Here is a 15758-nt window from a genome sequence, read left to right on the forward strand (position 1 = left end):
ACACATATATACAGGCAAAACACTCACACAAATAAAATTTTAAAAATTAAAAAATTATTAACAGCTATAGAAACAGGTTCAGACCATAGCTGTCAGTATGATCTCAACCAATCGTGCCCTGTTTAGGCAATCACCTAACAACAACACATTATAAACAAACATAGAGTTCAAAAGTATGCTATTTTATAACAATTCTAGACAGGCTAAATAATCATTTAAACACCTGTTAGTGGGTTTCTGTGAAACTTCCTGCAGTACTAAACTGAACACTTGATTTGAAAGTTCTCATGCTGTAAAACCTCAAGAGTAAGGAAGCCTGAAACAACCTCGGATGAGCAATAAGTTACATGAAGAATGGATATAAAGGGTCTTAATCGTACATATTTTAACTTTGAAGAGAACAATAAAATAAAAATGCCCAAGCAGACAGTTTTTAAAAACATAAAACTGGGCCGGTGAGTTTAAAAACATAAAACTCAGTCCCTGTCCTGACCCTGATGACCTGAGCTTGACCACCCTGTGCTCTTATGGAAAAAGGGGAGAATCAATTCCTGAAGGTTGTCTGCTGACCTCCATAGGTGTGTCATGATAAATGTCAAAATAAATATGTGTAAAAGAGTAAAACATAAAACTGAAACCCAAAGGAACACCTCAAGAAATAAGCAAAACTGTACAAGTACAGGCATTAGCCTGGACAATATTTTCAAAGTATTAAAAATAAAAAAAAAGAATAGAAATAAGGACTGGCACTTACAATATAAGCCACCAGGACATAGGATCTCCTATGTTATGCTAGATACAGTGTGATGAATGCAACAGCAAAAAGACTGAACACTTATCAACACCTATCAACATCTGTTTGGAAAGTCATTGTTTGTAGTAAGTGTCTGGAGAATGGTGACCTTAAAGAATGTTACTACAGATGAATAATAGGCAGTGGTAGAGTGCTGTGTGCATAGGCCCTGGGTTCAATCCCCAATACTTATGGGGCAGGCAGAGGGCTCTACTAGAGTGGTAAGGAAACAAGCTGGCAGCCCAGTGAAAATGGAAACCAGCCCACTCAAAACAATTCTGAGAAGAGGATGGATTCCAGTTGCTAAGAGAAACAGACACTGCCTCTCCTGAGACCACTGTCACAGTAGGATTCCCCAGAACATCTCAGATGAGAGATCTTACTCCCATACTCCACTACAGCACTAGGATGAGATAGAAGTTTTAAGTTTGGAAGCTGGAATGCAAGTATAACCTACAAATAAACTATATAACTATCATGCCTCAATTACCAAAAATAAACCACATACTTTATTCAAAATAATCAATCCTTTCTGTATGTCTCCATGCTGAATATATGTGACAATGAATTCACAGCCTGATACAAAACAGCATATTCTGCTGCAGCATGTTTTTTGTTTGGTTTTGGTTTTGTTTTTTTCTGCTTTACACTCCCTTAAGTCTTTTTGGCAACCTCAACACTGTGACTCCTAACTCAGCTCACCACCAGATAGCACTGAACAAACACCCCAATTGCTGATGAGATAAACATGGTAAAAGCTAAGTGAGACTAGCAGATTCACCTAGAAGTCAACAACAGTTGGGTCCTTCTATACTGAACAGCTCTTATTGCATTCATTCATTTTAAAGGAATCCTTAAAAATTAAACACAGGGTATGGAGATGACAGGAGGAGGGTGGGGATTGTTCAAGAGATTCAGTTACAGTTATAGCACATGAATAAGCTCTAGAGTTGCTGTATAGCATAGTAACTGTAGTTAATAACATACTTGACACATGCTGAAAAAACAAGAGAAAAGAGAAGAAGCACTAAAAGGAAATCCTAAAACTTCTTACAAAAGAATATGTGGTTATTAAAATTATAAAAATTATTAAAATTGTGGTTATTAGAATTGATATAAAGATTAGATAAGATCCTGTAAGTAAAAATACAGCTTGGACACAGTAGGAACCCTCCCCACAAATGATTGCTTTCTTCCTACTAAAACTTAAGAGTAGTAGTAGATGTTCCTTAAAACCCATAAGCTTCTAATTCATATGTGTTATATGAAAATGCTTATATCCATTAAACACAAGTGCAATCCTAGGTTGAACTTATTCATGTAGTTTCTTTATTATACTTGTGAAATACACCTGTATTCCACAAAACAGAAAACATAAGTAATCAAAAGATACTAATATTAAATGTTACACTTATTTTAATTCAAAATTAGGCCTTCTCAATAATTATTACTATTTGGGTAAACAATGTTTTATTAAGTAAGGTTTACATTTATACCTGTCATTATAAAAATGTATTATTTATTATTATAAAAATGTGTTGTACTTGTTACTTTTTCTATTACTGTTATAAAATATCCTGACAAAAGCAACCCAAGGAAGGAAGGCTTTATTCTGAATCTTTTAAATGAATAGTTGTCCATCATGAAGATGAAGACATGGTGGCAGGTATGAGGCAGCTGTTCACACTGAAGCCACAGTTAGAAAACAAAGGCAGATGAAATCTATGCTTAGCTAACTTTCTCCTTTTTATTGAGCTCAAGATTCTAGATGGTAGAAAGGATTACCCATCATCCCAAGCTACTCTAGACAGTCATAGTTGTACCCAGAGCATTGAGCTGGTACTCAAAGTTTGATTTTAAACATTTCAGATGCAGATACCTCTAGTACTATAGAAATAGTACAGGAGTATTTCAAAGACAAACATGTTTATGGAACTTGAAATCCTCACTCCACAACTCACTAGCAATCACAGCTGAGCTTTCATTGTAGGAGATAATACTGGTTTTCCAGTCAAAATAAAGTCAATAAATGCTGTCTTTAAATTCCACGATATTTTGATATGATACAAAACCAGTACTGCCCTCAATTCACAGCAAAATGTTCCCAGCAGAATTGTACTGTCCCTCTCCTTCTGTCACTTAGGTTTGTCCATGAGAAGTGCTTCTGCTAAGATGTACAAGCATGTGATGACTGCAGCAATGAACTCTACTTCAACTCATAGTCCCCACAAGTCCTAAACAATTTCCAACTGTCTCGTGCACAGTGTCCACTTTGTCCTGTAGTCAGTGGATAGGAGGCCTGAGAAACTACCTGCTCAATAAGCTTTTTTAAAGTGGCACATCATGAGGAAACATCCAGCTATTCATCATCTCTTCAAGGTTTTCAAGACAAAACAACAAAAACTCAATCTTTCTCTATTTGCTAAAATAACTTATCTAAACCTGGGTTGAAAATTCATCAGCCCTTCTCCTTACTTAGGCTATATCATTCAAGCAGTCTTCCTACTCCACTACAAATTAGCTAAAGAGAATACACACTTATTTGGTTTTTATTTTTCTTTCTTTTTTGTGCCAGGAGTCATCATGAAACACTAGGCAAGAACTGTATCATATGGTTGCATCGCATCCTTAACACATTTCATGTTTCACTTTGAGGCAGGTCACTAAGTTGCCAGGACTAACCTGACCTGTTATCTTCTTGCCTTGGTCTGCTGTATAGCTGAGGTTATAGATCTTCACACCAGAACCACCTTTTAGGAGTTCAACATTTTTTAGTTTGAAGACAATTTACTACTGTATTGATCTCAAGTAAAGAAATGAGAGGTCAAGCACACCAATTTTGCCCCATTCTGGTGAGCACCTTGGATAGTAATCTTGGAAGCACCCAAGAGTTCATAATAAGTTTGATGTACCTTCTGCTGTCACCTGTTCCTCCTTCTCAATCTCCTCTGGGTCTCTATAGAAGTAAAGATCAGGTATAGCCTCCCATGGGTGTTCACGGGAGATAGTACCTTGCATGTGGAGTACCTCCCGGGCCAGCATCTACCATATCAGCATCTACCACTGAATGAGCTCCCTTGTTGTTGCATGGGATGGCAATGTCCACATAGTGCAGAGGAGAATCTGTTACACAGAGCAATGGTGGGTAGGTTGAGACCTCTGTGAGGGCCTGATGGTCAGCCCTGGGACCAGTCACCACTAGAAGTCATGGCTCCCTGAAGGCTGCTTGGATCTGGTTAGTGAAGGTCCCATGTGTGAAGAAGCAGCCAGCAATTGGAGTGGCTCCTGTGGAAACAGCAAACTTCAGGACAGCTCGCTGGCCAGCGTTCCTGGAGGAGATGATGCTGGGTTCTCAGCAGGGTTCTCAATGGCAACAACAGTGCAAGAGGCAAGCCAAAGGCTTCTCCCAGGTCCTCTTTAGATTTATGATGTAGATAATATCACTTTTGTTTTTGTAGATGTACTGCTCCAACTGAAAGTCAAGGATGGTGCCACCTAAGTGGGTTCCTGCAGCAAGGAATTTGAGGACATCTTCCTCCTTCATCTGTAGTTTTCCTTTTAACTTACAATGGGAACCAACAACAACAGCGTCCACAGGTAGCACAGAAAGAGAGAATGGTTTTCAAACAAATAAGCCTCTAACATTTTGTACAAGCTGGCGATTTTTCTTGAACTGTGCCTGTTCCTAATCAAGATCCATGGCTTTCTTTTCAATTACAAAATCATCTTCATAACTTGCATAATTTATTTTTATCAGTTGAAATATAAGGGTAACTAGTTTCTAGTTACCAGTTTCTAGTCATAACTGGATCCAGGATGACCTCACACTCCTGGGTTCCAATGATCCTCCCACCTCAAGTTAGGATTGCAAGCACTGTTGAGGGGCAGAAGAGATACACTAAGGTCTCATCTGCAATAATTGAAGTCTGGCTCTAGATTCGATCCCTAGTATTAAAAACAGAACTAAAGAACACTGATGTCTATATTTTAAATAAACATAAAGCACCCCCTCCATGCTAAGGTGTTTATGTTCTCTATTCTTATACCAGTTTTAACTAGTGTCACACAAAGCCACACACTGTCTTTACTGCTGTACTTTAGTTTAAAGTAGGGGACTAAACTTAAACTGTACTGATGACTGAAACTAATGGCATAGACCTATTAATTCTAGCTACTATGGAGGCAGGGAAGCCTTCCCATATCCAAGGCCAACTGAAGCTGCAGAGATAGTTCAAGGCCAACCCATACAACTTCTAGAGACATTTTGGCAGGGAGCATCCTGGAAAAAAAACAAGAAGTCAAAAGGGCTGGAGATAAATTATAGCTCAATAGTTATTTGCCTACCATACCCAAGGCTCCAGTATATCTAACAACCAAACTGCAATGCTCTCAGTATTTTTGCTGTCACATAACTTGCTTTGCTTAATTGGGCATTGCTCAAGAAAGGCTTTCAAGCTTATCTTCAAGTAGGTTTAAAAACCCATTATCTATGTTTCCATGTGAAAACACACTTATTTTCTTTTAAAGATAAAGAATACTAAAGCTACAAAATCCAGATTTCCCCCATAGTTTTAGCAGCACTAAGATTTTATACACAAGGGGTTGGTGAGATAGCTGAGCAGATGAAGGCACTTGCCTCATGATCTTAGATTTTGAAGTTCACATGGTAGAAAGAGAAAAACAACTCCTCAAAGTGTCATCTGACCTTTGCATGTATACCGACAAGTAAATTTTTGTTTTGTTTTGTTTTAAATTCGGGAAAAGCAGTTAACAGGCTGAATGAGTCTATTTGTTATAAAGTATTAGAATCAAACAAATCAAAACTTTGGAATATCCAAAGTGATCTCATACATTAAAAACAAAATAAAATAGGTTAGCTCTGTGGCTAATAACACTTGTTGCTTTCCCACAGGACCCAAGTTTGGTCCCCAGAACCTACATGGTGGCTCACAAACAACTGTTAACTCCAGTTCCAGAGGATTTAACATCTTCTCCTGGCCTCCTTAACACCAGGCACTGCATGCTGCACATATATCTTCTTAGTCACTGTTCTACTGTTGTGAAGAGACACCATGACCAAGGCAACTCTTATAAAAGAAAAAAATTTAATTAAGGGCTGGTTTAGTCTCATAGGCTCATTCTATTATCATGGCAGAGAGCATATACAGGCAGGTGCTGGAAAAGTACTGAAAGCTACATCCTGATCTACAAGCAGAAGTGGGGGAGTAAGGAGAGAAAAACATGCTGGAACTGGGTGCCTGGGCCTAGTGTGGGCTTCTGAAACCCCAAAGTTCACCCCCAGTATGGACACATTTCCTCCAAAGCCACACTTATTCCAAGCCGTACCTCATAATCCTTCTAATCCTTTTCAAATAGTGCTACAACCTAGTGACTAAGCATTCAAATACATGAGCCTATGGGAGCCATTCTTATTCAAACTACCAGATACATGCAGTAAAACACCCATATACATTAAAAAATTTTCTGTACAAGGCAAAGTCAATTATGTACAAAACATGTACAAAGCTATCACTGAAGAGCCAACAGGCAAAACTACTCTACCAGCTATATGAATTTTCTTCTTTCTATATCTTTTGGGGGTCCCTGATAATAGTGACTTACCATCTCTGCATTATTTTCTCTCACCAAATAAAGTGTTTTCTCCAAATAAGAAGCCCTCAAGTTGAATTCCAGTAGATTATATGATAATTAGCACTATACATTTTTGTGACACATGTCAAAATCTAGTTTTAATCCGGACAACAAAAATGGACCTCTCCCAATATAAGGCATTTTCAAGAAGGAGAAAGCTGAGAAGCAGCAGCCAGTAAGTCAAAACCATGTATTCAGCAAGGCACAAATTTAGTGTGAACATCAGTGTTCCTGTAACATTAACCTGTAAGTAAAGCTTTTAAAGACTTAATCCTTAAGATAGAAGTTCATTACCCTATACAGTCTTCCATCTCTCTCCCAAAGCAGTCTTATACTTGCTAAAGGTAAGCTTGGAATCTGAACCCACTCCTAGGATTCCATTTGGGACTAAGGAGTCTGCTCCATGGCTTACCAACGTCATGCTCATGCAGAATCCCAATCTTTCCTTCTAGCCTGACCAGAGCAGGCCTCTTTCCAATGCCCCAGGAAGGAAGATCTAAATTCTTGTACCTTTTCTCCACTTTGTGATTTTAAGATGCCCATCAGACACAGTTAACTATCTTAGTAAGACTGACTATAGTGTATTCTGTGTACCAAAGGTATTTCTCCATTGATATCTGGTTACAGTTTCTGTGCATTTTATGCACATTTCTATGTACCTATCTTCTCCTAATTCCCATCTAATTTAAAGGATCTTTCATAGAGAACTGATTAAACAAACAAAGCAACTTTCAGTTTTCCAAGCTATAGCATGAACTATGTCAAGTAATTAATTTTTAGTAATTAATTTAGTAATTTTATTACTAGGCATCATAATTTAACATTCAACTTAAAGTGTATCTCCTATTAAGAGTTATGAACTAAACAAAATAGAATGTGAAGTTCAACTATCACCAAGAAAAGCAACACTCAGCTGCCCAAATGGCTCAGCGGGGAAAGCTATCTGCCTGCAGGCTTGGTGACTTTTAATTCCAAGAACTTAGTGCTACAGGTTTGTCCTCTCTGCCCTCCACAACTGTGTGGTAGCATGCCTATGTACATATATGTGTCTACACACATACACACACACACACTTTTTTTAAAAGGAAAACAAAACCTCCACTATGAAGGCTATTTTAAATAAATGATAAAATATCAAAACATATTGAGTTTCACCAGATTAAGGCAGTTTAATGGCAGGAATGGGAAGGAGGATACAAGAATGAATGAGAGCAGAAGACAAAGGAGAACCTGACCACTGGGATCAGGCTACCAAGTCAGACATCTAACCCTACCCATTAACACATGGGAAGGAGGAACAAAAATCAAATAACTCTACACTGAATAAGCAGAATGATCTTCCTTGCCCATGGTTCTTCTATTACTATTTTCTTAGGATTTATGCTTTGAAATTTATCCCACTGTCCTGGGAAGTAGCTCAGTAGTGGGGGACTTGCCTAGCATACAAAGAGTTTGAGGCTCCCCTGGGTTCCATCCCTAGCATCTTGCTCTAAAAAACATCCAAAGAACCAACCCACTATATTATATTTCCAGTTGTCTATCTATAAATACATATGCAGTATAAAAAATTGGCAAAAAAACTAAAATGAACCACTTCTTAAAGATTATCACTAGCATGTAGTTACTTTCCAAAATACATACACTCACACTCTTAAAAACTTTTATACATATTAATTTTTAGTATCTCTGTACTTTAATATTCAATACAGTATTATAGAAATGCAAGGATTTACCTAAACAATGCTGATATATTCATCCATAATAACCCCAAACTGAAAATTAATGCTTAAGAAAAAGGCATTAAGTCATATATATGGGAGATGGGGAATCACTAATCTATTGATTACTTTTTTATTGTTAACAAAATCCTTAAAAGCAGGCTATTTCAAATGACACAACATTTTGAAAGTTTCTGCTACACTTTTTGCTCTTGAAAAATATTTAGTTGGGGCTAAAGAGATGGCTCAGCAGTTAAGAGCATTTCCTGAGAACCCAGGATCAGTTCCCAACATCAAAACGGCAGCCCCTAATCCAGTTACAGGAGATCTAATGTTGTCTTCTGTCCTCTGTGGTAAAGAGGTCTCTGGGCCCAAGCACACATATGGGACATACATATATACATGTAAAAACCCATACACACACAAAAAATTCTTTTAAAACCTATATTTATGGGTTGAAGAGATGGCTCGGTGGTTAAGAGCACTGACTGTTCTTCCAGAAGTCCTGAGTTCAATTCCCAGCAACTACATGGTGGTTCACAACCATCTGTAATGCAATATGATGCCCTCTTCTGGTGTGCCTGAAGACAAGAGACAGTATACTTATTTAAAACAAATCTCTAAAAAAAAAAAAAGTACTTAAAAAAACTATATTTACTTATATTCTTTTTAGCAATGAGTAGGCATACTTCTCCATCTTCTCAACAAAAGTGACTTATTTTAAAACATTACAGACCGTCACTTCTGGGAACACTGCTAGTGAAGCTCAAGATTTCTCATGTTTCCTATTCCAGTTTTCCCATTTTTTTATCATAGGAGAAAATCTTTTCCCCATTAGTTTACAAGCCCCCTTTGATAACATAAAAAATAAATTTGCATGTAAAAACATTCTTAGTTTGTCATTTGTCTTTTATTCTATTTACAAGATTTTACCATAAGAAAGTTTTACAATTGTGAAGTAAACGGATCTTCCTTAAAGTCTAGATTTTTGGTATTATTAAGTTACTCTACCCTGAGCCATAAAATTGATAGTTTCTGTTATTAATTTTTATTAAAAATTTTTAAGACACAAGTTCACCTAAAATCATCACTATTTTACAACTTTAGTTACTTAAACCACTACATACTTTATACATACTTAAATTGGTAGTGTTTTGTAAAGTATTTTCTGACACAGGCCTTTATAAAATTAGCTTATTAAATGGATTTAAGAACTTTTGCAAGGCCAGTGAGCCATAACATTACACCCAATTTAACAATAGCCCCAAAGTTCTACAACTGTTCATGTCTACACCAGCACTGTCTAAGTACTCTCCAGTGCTTTCTGAAGAACCAGGAAGAAGAAACTCATTCTTGGGAGCCAATCATAGTTATTATGTATGAAGCATTTTGTTGTAATGATCAGACATCAATCTTTAAAGATGTTTTCATTTTAATCTCTGCTAATCTTCCTTTAATTTCATATACATCAGATTTTCAAGGTAAGCCCTTGTTTAAAAGTTCAAGTTCTGGGATCACTATCTTGCTCTAACTACCTACGTGCGGCTTTACACCTTCATATCCTTGATGAAAAAACTACCCAAAATCTAAGACCCTTCTATTTTCTACAAGGAGGGTTAAATGTCAGTATTCACACTTCACATGGCTTTGTAAAGATTTGAAGTGGAAGGATGTACATGAATTTTGACATGAGCATTGTGCTAGGTACTAGGGTCAGATTTGTTCCACCCTGTCCCTGGGTAAAGTCAGTCCAGTAGAAGAAACCACCAAGTGTCATCAGAAGGTTAAGCACTGGGATAGTACCACAGACAGTAAGTACATCTTGAGGACCTAGGGGAAGGTCCTAGACAGAGATGCCTGAGTTATCGAGTGATAAGAAAAACATGTCAACCCAGAACAGATCAGAAACGCATTCAAGCTGAATCATGAGTGGAAGCCAGAGAGCAGAATTTTCCTTCTTTCCAGGTTTCCCATGGGAAAAATTAAATACTGTCAAACTTAGGCTTTTCATAACCCTGGTAGTCAAACATGAAATGGTATATTATGTTTATAAGGTAGTTCTCCAATGTCTCATTGGTTATGTTCCCAGGGAATCTTAAAAGTTAGATGGTTACACTTAAAACTACCTTAGGTGTTTGCTGCCAAGTCTAAGAAACGGCTGCCAAGTTTAAGGAATCCCTGGGACCCACAAGATAGAGAAAAGACTATGAAGTTTGTCTTCTGGCTTTCACATGTGTGCTATGGTGCATGCACACACGCATTTTTTTTTAAAGATGAATTTAGAACTGTCCTTCAAAATAGATGGTTAACAGTTTTTTCCCCCCAAGCATACCTAAAAGATAAGTTCAAAATGAAACCACGGATTCTTGGAAACAATTTATCCCATGACTTCATTGATAAGGGTAAAAAAGACTTATGGGATTTATGAAGTGCTCAAACTTCAAGGCACTCATAACTTTTGGGGATTCTGACAAATTAAATCTTAATGACAAGTAACTATTGTTTGACTTAAAGTTTGTTCATTTAAGCATAATTTTCTTTGCTGAAATGAAAGTACATTATCCCTTATCCTCCCACAGAAACTTTTGGTACAACTGGGCTGGTCTATCTTCCCAGCAGGGAAGGAACAGCCTTTAAAACTAACCTGTTTTACTTCAAAGGCAAAGGGGTAAGCAAACTTGTTTTTTAAAAAAATAATGACTCCTTAATTTTACAAACTGTTTGGATTTCCACAACTAAAGAAACTCTTAACATTTTTCCCCTAGGATATATTAAGTAGTTACGGGAGTGGAAGGGGTGACACAAGAAAGATGACAGTTTCACTCTAGGGAAGCATGCCACATAATAGTAAACTTGCACTTTTAACAAGTTCAACACCAACAGTGACTACGTTTTCTGCAGCCAAAATTAAGGAGAGTAGTAAAACCCTAGGATTAACTTAGAGTTAGTCCAAAAAAAAAAAATCAAATCATTCATGGTACCAAGATCATGATCATGTTCTATGTTATCTGAGGAATATAAAGTAGAGGGCTTATTCCCTGTCTTCAATGATTTCACAGTCACGTGTATGGGAAATAAGCCTACACTGACAAAATTAATTAGAGCAAGAAGGTGGAGTTCCCTGAACAACAGACTATGTAATATCTAAAGACACCTGGCCAAATCAGCTCAGACTTCAGAAGTATGTGACATACTAGGAATTCGGGCCACACCTTACAGGGCCTGACCATAAGGATCAGAATATATGTATCTTACAAACACCCTAGCATAACTAAAATTGGTTGGCTTTTGGACAAAATAGTTTTTTTAAAGATGATGCCAACGGGGTTGGGGGGGGTAGAAAGAGAAAAGGTTAACATTTTTAGAAAGCACTTCAGCCTTTTCTCCCAGGTTTAGTGAGTGCTCCCCCAAAACCTCCAAAACTGGGCATAATAGAAGATAAAGCAAGCCAATGTTGTGTTGCATACTCAGAATTTAAAATGAGATGTAACTTTCAACGTATTATGGGAAGCAATAAATACAAGTTTTATGTTAAAAAAATCTTAAAATCTTTTCAAACAAAGAAAGACCTCATATCCTTATTTTCCTTAACTACACTCGATTCTTCAGAGAGTTAGGTTTAGGATCTAGAAACCTGAAGTAAAAGGAGCTTAGTTCCTCTTTTGTCAACTCCAGTGCGTTTCTAAAACAGTAATTATTTGATCCACTCTTAGCTTTTGGCTGTTTTAATGCTACTCCAGCAAGAGCAAGTTCACACAGAGCAAGTAAAAACACTTGAACAACTTGACTGCGTTTCAGCATGTGCGCCCTTACAACAAACCCCAAACGACTGTGAACTAACTACAAGTATCAACAGTGACCTCTTCGGAAAAAGGGATACTCTTTTTGACAGACCTAGCTCCCTTAACTTTGGGGATTAGGCTCAAGGAATGAGAGAGCAAGCGTTCCTTGCTTTCTTAATTATCTTCTGTGTAACACAGTGCACAGGTAACAGAAAGGGGGCTCTCATGGCCACGCGGGATTTAAGAATAGAGGCCCGCAGTCCCTTCAGCCCCGACTCGGTCCTCCTGGCCAGGGCCGGGTTACCTTTGGGGTCAGAGCGCGCGCTCTCGCCCGGCCCGGGGGCGCGCCGAGGCCGCCGCACAGGGCCCAGCTCGACTGAGAGCTGGCGGACGCCTCGGGGCTCCGTTCCTTAAGGAAAGCATACCGCATCCCGGCGCGCCTGCTCGGCCACGCTCCCAGAGAGAACAGAGCCCGGGGCACCACTGTTACCCAATAATCATGCCCCGCACCGTCGCAACAATGAGTGCCCCGGGATCCCCGAGAGCACGAGTCCCGCGGCCCTGAGTCTCTCCGGCCGAGCGGAACCCCCAGGGCCGAGGGGAAGGGAGGGGTGGCGCGTGAGGCGCCGAGGCCGGCGCCACAGGCCGCGGTGAGTCCGGCTGTTTTCCCAGTGCGTAGCCGGGGCCTGGCTCTGCGAGTCTCGGCCCAGGCCGAGCCTGGCCGGCCCGGTGACTCAGGCAAGGCCTGCCGGCTCCGCTCCGCCCTCGGCGTCCTACGCCCACACTTCTCCGGCCCGGCCGCCATTCCGCCTAGCCGCCGCACGGAGCCTCAGGCCTTGCCGGCAGCTCGGGCTCGGACGCCGGGGCCCGAGTCACTGCGACGCCGCGGCTCCGTCAGGGCCTGCGCTGCCTCCCGCCACCGCGGCCCGAGCCGCTACTCACCCACATCTCCGGGCGCCCCCCGACGCTCGGGCGACGGCGTGTAGTGCTCGCGGGGCCCGCCGAGGTCTGGCCGCGTCCCTCAGCGACCGGGCTGCCCCGCCTGGAGCTGCGTGCGACACGGCGCCCGCTCCTCCTCCTCCTCCTCCTCCCCAGCCCGCCTGCCGGCCCTCCTCCTCCCGATGCCGCCGCCGCCGCCTGCACCACGCAACCTCCGCCCTCTCGCCGTCCCTCCGCCGCTCCCCGCCCTCCGGGCTTCACCGGCCCTGGCGACCGCGGGGCGAAGCCGTGGGGGAGGGAGGGCCGGAACGCACCGCCATCGGCGTCCGGGGCGGGGGAGCCAAGAAACCGTCGCCGCCATCGCCCAGCCAGCGGCGGCGCGGGAGGGGCACCGAAACCACCCTCCCAGAAGCTCTGGTCGCCCCTCCGTCGCAAGGACCCGATTCGCGCGGACATTTCTACCTGCGAGCCATGGCCTCTGCTTCCCAAACGCTGAGCTGGGTCCCGCCGGACGTGCGGAATCCTCCGCCAGGTTTTCCCGCCGCCCTCGCGTCAGGGCGGCCTCTCAAGTGCGGGCTTCCCGCCACTTCGGACTGAGCTGAGGCTGGGGGCTCCGGCCTCTGAAGAAACTTCCGGAAGCGGCTGTAGGAGAGGGGCTTCGACCTCTCCTCTGCCCCTCTCCTGCATGCACACCCTGGGAGCTGACACGGACCCCAACTGCACCGAGCCGGGTGTCTCCGGTCCTAGAGTTCAACCAGAGGCAATGTCCCCAACCGTGAGATGAGTCAAATGGGCAGGCGGCCCCCAGATCAGCGCGGACTCCAGAGAAACGTGCTATTGCTTCCCCGACCCTTTTCCTACCTGCAGGCCTTGGAGATTCCCCCTTCGGAAACCTCCAGCTTACTCACATGCCCACGTGTACGTGTGTCTGTCTTCCTCTTTAAAACTTTTCTCCGAACTAAAGTGGGCTCCCTTCCCTCTTGAGAGCCTTTTCACATTCAGTGTATACGGTTCAGTTCTGGAGAATTGGGAGTTGCGATTCCAACCTGGGATGGCAGGAAATAGTATTGTTTTTATATCTAGAATAATCTCGCCCATTGGAAATCAGCTGCTGTCTTGCCTTGTGTTTGTAATTTTCAATTGTAAATTTGGCAACACCCCTATCCACAGGTGAGAGTCTGGAGAAAGAATGGATTTACTCACAACTGTTTTAATATCCTGGCTTAGATCTGCCATTTAATTCTGTGAACAAGCAAGGGAATATTTTCAGTTAACCCATCATCTGGGCCAAAGATGTATTTGATATAACTTTTATTTTCACCAAACTAGAACACTACAGAGATTCTAATGCACCACTCCAGGGCAGCAATCCTCAGCATACATGACAATCCCAAATCCACAGCTTGAGTCATCTGCTCCCTCTCAAAAGGAAAGTCCCACTGGTGTATAGTCCAGCAGTTCTCACCCCGTGGGTCGAGACTCAATGGACAAACTTCTGTCTCCAAAAACATTTACATTACAATTCATAACAGCAAAATTACAGTTATGAAATAGCAACAAAAATCATTTTCTGATTGGGGGTCACCCGGTGAACTGGATAAAAGAATCACGAAGTTAGAGAACTGGTTTAGTCCCTTCTATCGAACTGTGGCTTTCTGTCAACATCTATTAAGTATTTTTAGAAGTGTGTTTGTGTATGTGTATACCGAATTATATTATCCTTATGTTTGGGGAAAAGATTTTTAATTTGTTTTATATCAGAAACCCCAGTAACTCATTCAAAAGAAACATGTTTTTAATAACTTTTCTGTGGATACAGGGTAAGAGTAGAGGTATTAAAAAAAAAAAAAAAGGAAGGGTTGTCCCTTGTATATTTTGTCTTTTGTTTTAAACTGGATTCCAGTGTGTTCAGAGATAACAATTTAGTTCTCTGTTTCCTAATCTATTGTCTTCAGTCTCATTATTCTATATGGTCTCCTTTTCTGTGATTTTTTCACCTCTGGATATGAGTTTATGTGTCAGCTTAAGGGTTCTCTCTACCCAGTATTGCCTAAAATATAATTATTTGGCCTATCTGAATCCACTCTCTGATTCTAAGTTTCTTGTTTTAAGGTCTCTTATTTACTGTTTATATTTTCATTTTCAGTGGCTGGAGTTGTTCATTCACCTGTGTCCACTTTGCAACCAGATGGCATCTGTCCTGAGCAGACAGCCCTACCTAATAGAACAAAAAGATACAGTAGTAACTTTCATGCTCCAAACATCTTCTCTGTCTCAGCAAAACCGATATCTCTTTGGATGAGCCAGTTTGGAAAGAGAGTGACACCAGAATCAAAGTTCAAAACTGTCTCAAAGGTTTTTATCAGGCAAAAGGCAGTGAGATTAAAGAATGGCTTTGTAAATTAGAAACTAAAGCAGTGAGCAAGCTCAAGTTTTGCATTTAAATAGCTGTTTTTAAAATACCTCATTGCCAGCTTCCCATGTGAGCCTTCAGGTATGCCTTGGGGAACAGGATTATTTCTTAAAGTTTGCCAGTTCTTTCAACATTTTGCTGTAAGAATACTAATGCATGTTTACTACTCAGAGGGAAGAGCACTGAATCACTTGAACAGCCATAGGAACTATTATTTCTAAGACTTGGGTAAGAAACTAGTCTATGGAAAGTAAATGGATTTCACGGGTTTGTTCCTAAACTGACTTGGCTTCAGAATTACCCAGAGATATAATCTCAAACTTCAGGGCCACTTCCAGATCTAAGACCCAAACTTGAAAGGAAAAGAACAAAACCAGAAGCTGACACTACCAGAGTTTATATTTGTGTGGACATTCATTATTAACTGGGTAGGTTTGAGCAAGTTATGAAACTTCTCAGTG

General features: G+C 40.9%; 1 protein-coding gene across 2 annotated transcripts in view; it reads right to left on the minus strand.

Annotated features, from left to right (window-relative positions):
- The window catches only part of CUL1 (cullin 1), a 66591-nt gene extending 53565 nt beyond the window's left edge, over positions 1-13026 (minus strand). For both annotated transcript variants that reach the window (XM_080932613.1, XM_080932614.1), the window contains exon 1: positions 12888-13026. The gene's annotated coding sequence lies outside the window, so the exon portion shown is untranslated. The remainder of the gene's footprint in view (positions 1-12887) is intronic.
- Positions 13027-15758: the final 2732 nt, after the last annotated feature.

This window comes from Micromys minutus, assembly GCF_963924665.1.
Source record: "Micromys minutus genome assembly, chromosome: 18".
Classification (NCBI taxonomy): Eukaryota; Metazoa; Chordata; class Mammalia; order Rodentia; family Muridae; genus Micromys; species Micromys minutus.